A 10,055-nucleotide genomic window follows, 5' to 3' on the forward strand; every position below is an offset into this window, starting at 1 on the left:
GTCAACAGTTCAAGCTTGAACTGGAGTTGTGAGCTTTTCAATATCATCATAATTCTCAACACTGTCATTATAGTTTTCTCCACTATGGTCTGACTGTTTCAATGCTTAATATTTTGGCATAGTTTGTTGGAAAGCCAGATTACACTGTACAAATGTATTTGACACCATTTTGCCAACCATTGTTTTGATACAAGGGATCACAGAACACATGCAAAGTCCAATCAGAATTAGGACTATAATAACTGGTGTCACCATTTTCAATAGTAACTGCCACCATGGTCCTGAAGTTAACCAGGACCAGGGATCCCACCGGTTCACGGCTAGGGTGTCTTTATGCATTGCATCACGAAGTTTATTCAGCTCTTCCAATGCGTCCTGCACATCCACTGAATGAATGGAGTCTGGGATGAAAGTACAGCATGTTGTGTTCAGCAGAACACAAACTCCTCCCTGTGAACCAGTAAGCAAGTCTAAAACCATGCGATTTTGCATCACCATGGTACGTAAAGCATCTATTTCAGTATTTTGAGCTGCTACTATTTTCTCAGTTACATTCATGAACAGACCCAATCAATAATTCAGAGTTTCAATCATTAATGAATTTTTTACCACTCCTATCCTGGGGAACAGTGAATGTGCTATTTTATCTCCTACAGACCACAATTTTTGGTCCTTTGGTACATCCGAGCCCCACATGTGATCATGTGGTAACACATCTGGGTATATCGATCTCCTCCGTCTGGTGCTGCCATTCTTCTCTGTGGAGGTCCTTGGCACTACCACATATGTATGGTCAGTCACCTGGGTAGGTGCACACACACCACCCCAATTTGGTGGGAGACTGATGTACAGTCTGGAACCACAAAGCCAATAGATGTCATCATACACCGGAGTACCATTTACAGGTGGTAGCAAAAACTTACTAACATAAGCACATGATTCATCCGTTCCCCATGGACAGGAGCCTGTATAATTACATCCCTGTCCAATGTGATGAAGATAAGTACCATCCACATAATATGTTTTGGTTAGGCTTAAATTATTTGATAAAACATACGTTTGGGTACACAGACATTTCTTAATTTTACCTACAGTTTTATTCCCTGTCCCGTAAAAGCAAATCGGGAATGGCCGTTGTGATGACAATTTAACATATGATGATATTTTTGCGTTTCCCTTCAGTCTAGTCAATGGAGCAGCACTTGGGCACGCTTGTACGTCCTCTGTTGAAATCCCTATCATATAAGTGGTTGCACTGAGGCAAGTGGTGTTACATCTTATCAGATTTGCTGAGAACTGTTGCCCCCGAAATACAGTTTGATTATGCATCCGTATGATAAGACATTCTGTCACCCTAGCAAAGTACGGTTTAGCCGTCAGAGCTGGGTGTGTTGAGGATATAGGCATTTGCGAACAAACATAACAATTAGTAACATGTAATTCCATAGCCAATAAATGAACATATCTGTACCACATATTAGTATGGTATATATGAGGGTGTCCATCTGTCTCATTCACATTATGAATAAACCTCTTCTGACGTTGCTTGCGTTGTTCTCTGGCTCGGTCTACAGTGAGCTGCAATTCTTGGGTCAACCACCAGGCCAGGAATCCGAGGAGTACGAAACACACTAAGATCACAATGCAAACGGCTGCCCTACCAACAGTCCGGCAGCGGCGGCGTTGAGCACGCCGCTCCGGGGTCTGCTGTAGTTCAGTCATGATTGCTAGGATACAGTGTTGTTAACCAACCTCACCTAATAGTGCAAGGATCTCCCTGCTTCACTGGCGTTGAGACAATCTATTGCTAATTAAATAGACTCCCTTTGTAGCCAGACTTCCCCTTACACTGTGGAGGCAGCCAACACACGCTGTATCTTACAGTGACTTAGATGTATCCACGTTGATCTCTCCGCTATCTTTACTGCAGTTGGTGTTGTTAACAGCACTTGGTATGGACCTTCCCAACGAGGACTGGACCAGTTCTTCCTCTTAATCACTCTGATGAACACCCAGTCTCCTGGCTGGACTACTGGAAGGCCGTCCTGTGGAAGATCAAAATTATTCGGCAGTAAATGTGTTTGAGTTATCTCTTTCTGTGTTAATGTATTTTTCATAAAATCTGCTAATGTTTGTTCCTCATCTGCTGTTTTAGTATCCATGTCAAAAATTGGTCGTCCATAAAGTATCTCAAATGGTGTTAAACCTGATGGTGTTGGTGTTATTCTCATATACAATTTTACTAGGTCCAAACATTCAATGCAGGTTCGTTTTGTCTCTTCCATACATTTCCTTAGTCTTGTTGACGGTTTTAATGGATATTGTTTGATCTGTGGTCTCCAATCAGATCGTGGCTTAATTTTGACTGGCGGAATATTTTTCAACAGTCCTACATCTGTGGGTGTATTCACCCAGAGATGAGGAGGCAGTTTGGCCAATAAAGTCTCATCTTCCTGTGTCAACAACACAGATGTTGTTAAATTTCAATCATCCAGATCTACTTCATGTATCACCGGTGTCATCCAAGCACTTACAAACATGTATTTCCGATACAAGCCTGTGGATGGACTGAAATCTCACACCGACACTGCATCTGCTTCGTGCCAATCAGTCGCTTCCTCAGCTATTTTAGCAATTCCTCCAAGGTCCTTCCAGGACTGAGTGTCTGCCCTTGTCAGTGAAATATGCGGCACAGCCTCAGGTTTTCCTCTGTACCATTTGTCTGCACTTTGGGTCAGCACTACACTACACACAGAGGTGGTTTTTCTGTCTGTGTATAGGTGTGCTACTGTCTGTAATTCTGATGGAATTTTCAGAAATCCTGCTCCATACCTTTCATCCTTTCGTGGAGTGAATAGCATAGTTATGTGTAGATCTTTTGGTGACATCATTACTACGTGTTCTCTGTTTTCACAGGTCATCAGACCTTCCTCCAATAATTGTTCAGTTTGTCTCAACTCCGACAGATCCAAAGAGTACTGCCAGGCCTGGGCCAAATTTGTATATACAGTAGCAGGCTGTCTCACAGCTCTCATACCACCTACTGTTGGTGTGACTCCTATAGATAAGGCAGTCATCAAATCTCGTCCCAGTAAATTTACTGGACAATGGGGCGAATAAACCACAGAGACACAAGCAGTTTGGTTCGTTTCAGGATCTTCAAAATTGACAAACTTCAATATTTTCTCTGAATTCACCTGTCCATTTGCAGATTTTACCCAAACGACTTCTTTTGCAAATTTAGTTCCGGGAGGTCTGTCTGTTATCACTGTCCTACATGCTCCTGTGTCACAGAGAAAATCCATGTCCTGTCCATTTACCTTTAGTCACCCCAGGTCTTTCTTTCAGGAGTGGTAATGACCATGCTCCATGAATATCCACTGTGATTGTTATCTGTTTTTCTGGTAACTCATTAATGTTGTCACTTATTGGTGTGTTTGTTGTTACGTCCAGTATCTTAATCATATCATCTGAGTCAGTGGTCTCATTGTCCTTTTTAATCCATGCACTAATTTCTGGCTTCAAACCATTCAGGAGGGCTTGTTTCAGCTGATTTTGATATGCTCCCGCTTGATCATCATTATGCGGTATACCGCTGTTTGCACGGAAAACTGTCCCTTAACGCTGATTATAATCATCCACATCCTCATCTGCCTTTTGTTTACACGCATTTATTTTACCATAGTCCGCTTTCTGTTTAAACTTGTTTTTAACTCTGGTCATTAGATCGGTTATTTGAGCCTGTAACGCCACTGCCGAATCTTCCTCATTCCCGTATGGCAGGACCATGCCGTTTGCAGCACGTCCTGTAAATGTCCCTCTCACGGCCGTCTCATTATCTTCAGGTTTTACAAACATTACTTTCCCCTCTGACTTTCCTTTCTCGTCTTTCTGTTGTGAAAGTGTAGGTACACGGACCCACAACAGGGGGCGCAATGAACGGACAATGGAGAAAGGTGAATAACAAGTTTTACTGTTGTGAAACGAGCACAACGAATACAACAATTAACAATTTGGGGTCGAATCCGCTGGTGTCGTGTGGGCAGGCTCGAAGGTAGGAGACGTCCGTCTCAGTCGAACCGGAACCACCCAGATCTCCTCTGCCACCGAACCCTGGAAATACTGGAACCGCCAAGTCCCGAATTCCCAGGTGGCCACTGCCTCCGCTCGTCGGATCCGGTACTGCTGGCGGGAGAGAGCAACAACACACAGGTGTGGATGTGACAGCACCCAGTAACGGAGAGGGGAGAAGCCGCCTCCACCTCTTGTCAATATATAGCAGGAAGGTGAGTACTTATCCAAGCAATTTAGCTTTCAGTAGTCAGCAGTCCTGAAAAGGTTTAACAAGTTTTAGCTGGTTATTCAGAATATGAATGCAGAGAACGTTACCTCAGTCTTAAGGCGATATCTCGGCACTGAGGTGGAGACGCCGTCCTGATGATATACCCCCGTGCTGAGTGGAGTCAGCTGTGTCCAGTAATGGCTGACAGCTGTCACCCTGACTGCTCTCGTAAGGCGGCGGCGCCCTCTGGTGCCTGGAGCCCGCACTCCAGGCAGGGCGCCTTCTGGTGGTGGTGGGCCAGCAGTACCTTCTCTTCAGCGGCCCACACAACAGGACCCCCCCCTCAACGGGCGCCTCCTGGCGCACGACCGGGCTTGTCCAGATGGCGACGGTAGAAGTCGGCCAGGAGGGCCGGGTCCAGGATGAAGCCCTTCTTCACGCAGGAGCGTTCTTCGGGGCCGTACCCCTCCCAGTCCACCAGGTACTGAAAACCCCGGCCCATTCGACGGACGTCGAGGAGCCGGCGCACGGTCCAAGCCGGTTCCCCGTCGATGATCCGGGCAGGAGGTGGTGCCGGACGGGGTGCAGAGGGGTGAGGTGTGATGGGGTTTTATCCGGGAGACATGAAAAACTGGATGAATCCGCAGCGAGGCCGGAAGCTGGAGCCTCACTGCGGCGGGATTGATGACTTTGAGGATTTTGAAGGGACCAATGTATCGTTCTTGGAGTTTGGGGGAGTCCACTTGAAGGGGAATGTCCTTGGTGGACAACCACACTTCCTGCCCAGGACGATACTTGGGGGCCGGGGCCCGCCGCCGGTCTGCATGTTTCTTCGCCCTCGTCCGGGCCTTCAACAAAGGAGAGCGGGCGGCACGCCACACCCGACGGCACTTCCGTAGGTGGGCCTGGACCGAGGGCACACCGACCTCTCCCTCGACCACCGGAAACAAGGGGGGCTGATACCCCAAGCACACCTCAAACGGGGAGAGGCCGGTGGCTGATGACACTTGGCTGTTGTGGGCGTACTCGATCCAGGCCAGGTGGGTACTCCAGGCCATCGGGTGCGCGGCTGTCACACAGCGTAGAGTCTGCTCCAATTCTTGGTTGGCCCGCTCTGCTTGCCCGTTGGTCTGGGGGTGATACCCGGACGAAAGGCTGACCGTGGCCCCCAGTTCCCAGCAGAAGCTCCTCCACACGTGTGAGGTAAACTGGGGACCGCGATCGGAGACGATGTCTGATGGTATTCCATGCAGACGGACGACGTGGTGGACCAGGAGGTCCGCTGTCTCCTGGGCCGTTGGGAGCTTCGGGAGGGCCACGAAGTGGGCCGCCTTGGAGAAACGGTCCACTATCGTGAAGACGACGGTGTTTCCCTGGGACGGCGGGAGACCCGTGACAAAGTCCAGGCCGATGTGGGACCAGGGGCGATGAGGCACGGGCAGTGGCTGTAGCTGCCCTGAGGTCTTTCTATGGTCGGCCTTGCCCCTGGCGCAGGTGGTACAGGCCTGGACGTAGTCCCGGACGTCGGCCTCCAGGGATGCCCACCAGAAGCGTTGCCGGACGACTGTCACGGTCCTTCGCACCCCAGGGTGACAGGAGAGTTTAGAACCGTGACAGAAGTCCAGGACTGCAGCCCTAGCTTCTGGTGGGACGTATAGTCTGTTCCTTGGTCCGTTTCCGGGGTCCGGGTCACGGGTCAGGGCCTCCCGGATGGTCTTCTCCACGTCCCAGGTGAGGGCGGCCACGATAGCGGACTCCGGGATGATGGGATCCGGGGGATCCGACGGTTCTGTTTTGACTTCGTCTTCGTGCACCCGGGACAATGCATCCGATCTTTGATTCTTGGTCCCGGGACGGTAGGTAATCCGGAAGTCAAAACGGCCAAAGAACAGTGACCAGCGGGCTTGCCTGGGGTTCAGCCGCTTGGCGGTCCGGATGTACTCCAAGTTCCGATGGTCAGTGAAAACCGTGAATGGCACGGCTGTTCCCTCCAACAGATGTCTCCACTCTTCGAGGGCCTCTTTCACAGCTAGGAGTTCCCGATTGCCGACGTCATAGTTCCGTTCAGCGGGGGTCAACCTGCGGGAAAAATAGGCACACGGGTGAAGAACCTTATCGGTCTTCCCGCTCTGGGAGAGCACCGCTCCTATCCCTGAGTCCGAGGCATCCACTTCAACCACTAACTGGCGGCTAGGATCGGGCTGCACCAGAACTGGTGCAGACGAAAAGCGCCGTTTCAACTCCTTGAACGCGGCTTCGCACCGATCCGACCAGGTGAAGGGGACTTTTGGTGAGGTCAGGGCTGTCAGGGGGCTAACTACCTGACTGTAGCCCTTAATGAACCTCCTGTAGAAATTAGCAAAGCCGAGGAACTGTTGCAGCTTCCTACGGCTTGTGGGTTGGGGCCAATCTCTCACCGCCGCAACCTTGGCCGGATCTGGGGCGATGGAGTTGGAGGAGATGATAAACCCCAGGAAGGACAAAGAAGTGCGGTGGAATTCACACTTCTCGCCCTTCACAAACAGGCGGTTCTCCAACAACCGCTGCAGGACCTGACGGACATGCCGGACATGAGTCTCAGGATCCGGGGAAAAGATGAGTATATCGTCCAGATACACGAAGACGAACCGGTGCAGGAAGTCCCGCAAGACATCGTTTACCAACGCTTGGAAAGTCGCGGGGAGCATTAGTGAGACCGAACGGCATGACCAGGTACTCAAAATGTCCTAACGGGGTGTTAAATGCCGTCTTCCATTCGTCTCCCTTCCGGATCCGAACCAAATGATACGCATTCCTAAGATCAAGCTTGGTGAAGATTTTGGCTCCATGCAAGGGGGTGAACACCGAATCCAACAAGGGCAACGGGTATCGATTGCGAACCGTGATTTCGTTCAACCCCCTATAATCAATGCATGGACGAAGCCCGCCATCCTTTTTACCCACAAAAAAGAAACCAGCACCCATCGGAGAGGTGGAATTCCGGATCAACCCGGCAGCTAATGAGTCCCGGATGTAGGTCTCCATTGATTCACGCTCCGGCCGTGAGAGGTTGTACAGCCTACTGGACGGGAACTCACTGCCTGGAACCAAATCAATGGCACAATCATACGGGCGGTGGGGAGGAAGCGTGAGAGCCAGATCCTTGCTGAACACATCAGCAAGGTCATGGTACTCCGCCGGCACCGCCTTCAGATTGGGCGGGACTCGGACCTCCTCCTTAGCTTGGGAGCCGGGAGGAACCGAGGAACCTAGACACTCCCGATGGCAGGTTTCGCTCCACTGAACCACTACCCCGGACGGCCAATCGATCCGGGGATTGTGCTTTAGCATCCAGGGAAAACCCAAAACCACACGGGAGGTGGCCTGAGTCACAAAGAACTCGATCACCTCCCGGTGGTTACCTGACACCACCAGAGTTACTGGAGGTGTCTTATGCGTGATTGGTGGGAGTAGGGAGCCATCTAGTGCCCGAACCTGCACAGGCGAGGTAAGAGCCACCAGAGGGAGCCCTATCTCCCTCGCCCATCTACTGTCTAGCAGATTCCCCTCAGAGCCCGTGTCCACCAGTGCTGGGGCCTTCAGGGTTGAATCCTCAAACAGGATCGTGACTGGGAGTCGTGTAGCAATGTGGGTGTGTCCCACGTGAATGTTTTGGCCCACCCCTGGCCCAGTCTCTAGGGGCGGGCGTTGGAGTTTAACCGCTCGGGGCAGTCGTTTGCGAGATGCTCACTCGAGCCACAAACAAAACAAGCTCCGTGGGCCCACCTCCTTTGTGCTCCAGGTGCCCTAAATGTTGCCCTGCTCGTGTCCATAGCTTCGTCAGCAGGGGGAGCCATAGGCACACGGAGCGCAGGAACAGAGGAGCGTGGGGAGGGCGGAGCTCGATCGAAACCGGAAGGGAGAGGGACGACGCGTGCCTGGCCACGCCCTTCGCCTCGTTCCCGACGGCGTTCTTCTAACCGGTTGTCGAGTCATATGACCAGATCGATGAGCCCATCTAAGTCCCGCGGTTCGTCCTTCGCCAGCAGGTGCTCTTTTAGGACCAGTGACAGTCCGTTTACAAAGGCGGCGTGGAGGGCAGTGCTATTCCAGCCGGATCTCGCCACCGCGATGCGGAAGGCGACTGCATAGGCAGCTGCGCTTCGACGCCCCTGTCTCATTGACAGTAGTGCGGTTGAAGCGGACTCTCCTCTGTTGGGATGGTCGAACACCGTTCTGAGCTCCCGTACAAACCCATCGTATGTATGAAGGAGCCGTGAATTCTGCTCCCAGAGCGCTGTAGCCCAAGCGCGTGCCTCCCCGCGAAGCAGATTTATTACATAAGCTACTTTGCTAGCGTCAGTCGCGTACATCACGGGACGCTGTGCGAAGACGAGCGAACACTGCATCAGAAAATCCGCACACGTCTCCACACAGCCTCCGTACGGTTCTGGAGGGCTTATGTATGCTTCTGGGGACGGAGGAAGGGACCGTTGAACGTCACTTTCACGCGCAGGGTCCTCGGGAGGGAGAGCCGCAGCGGCGCCCGGAGGGCGCGCCTCCACTTGTGCGGCGAGAGCCTCCACCCTGCGGTTTAGGAGAACGTGCTGCTCTGTCATTAAATCGATCCGAGAGGTGAAAGCGGTGAGGATCCGCTGCAACTCATCGATTACCCCTCCCGAAGCCGCCGACGCGCCTTGGTCTTCCATTGGCCGTTCAACAGCCGGTTGACGCCCCTCGGGGTCCATGACGCTGGCCGAGATATCCTGTTGTGAAAGTGTAGGTATACGGACCCACAACAGGGGGTGCAATGAACGGACAATGGAGAAAGGTGAATAACAAGTTTTACTGTTGTGAAACGAGCACAACGAATACAACAATTAACAATTTGGGGTCGAATCCGCTGGTGTCGTGTGGGCAGGCTCGAAGGTAGGAGACGTCCGTCTCAGTCGAACCGGAACCACCCAGATCTCCTCTGCCACCGAACCCTGGAAATACTGGAACCGCCAAGTCCCGAATTCCCAGGTGGCCACTGCCTCCGCTCGTCGGATCCGGTACTGCTGGCGGGAGAGAGCAACAACACACAGGTGTGGATGCGACAGCACCCAGTAACGGAGAGGGGAGAAGCCGCCTCCACCTCTTGTCAATATATAGCAGGAAGGTGAGTACTTATCCAAGCAATTTAGCTTTCAGTAGTCAGCAGTCCTGAAAAGGTTTAACAAGTTTTAGCTGGTTATTCAGAATATGAATGCAGAGAACGTACCTCAGTCTTAAGGCGATATCTCGGCACTGAGGTGGAGACGCCGTCCTGATGATATACCCCCGTGCTGAGTGGAGTCAGCTGTGTCCAGTAATGGGTGACAGCTGTCACCCTGACTGCTCTCGTAAGGCGGCGGCGCCCTCTGGTGCCTGGAGCCCGCACTCCAGGCAGGGCGCCTTCTGGTGGTGGTGGGCCAGCAGTACCTCCTCTTCAGCGGCCCACACAACACTTTCTTCCTCTTTATGGCCTCTACTCTCATCCGTGCTTCACTGAGCCATACTTTTGCACTTTCTCTCTCCTTCTTTTCTACTTTCCTGTTACCCTTTTTATTTGCTGCTGCTGCTGTAAGCTTTAACACCAAACCTTCACAATCTGGCATGATCAATTTACCTGAAAAGCCATATTTCTTTTTCCATTTAGTTATGTACTTCAGATTTTCCGGATTGCGTTTGTGCATGTATTTTTCGTCGCCCTGAAATAGGGGCTTATTTTCTGTGCATGTGTTTCCCATGTTGTTCACCTATTCCCCTTCAC

Source organism: Thalassophryne amazonica, chromosome 17 (assembly GCF_902500255.1).
Source record: "Thalassophryne amazonica chromosome 17, fThaAma1.1, whole genome shotgun sequence".
Classification (NCBI taxonomy): domain Eukaryota; kingdom Metazoa; phylum Chordata; class Actinopteri; order Batrachoidiformes; family Batrachoididae; genus Thalassophryne; species Thalassophryne amazonica.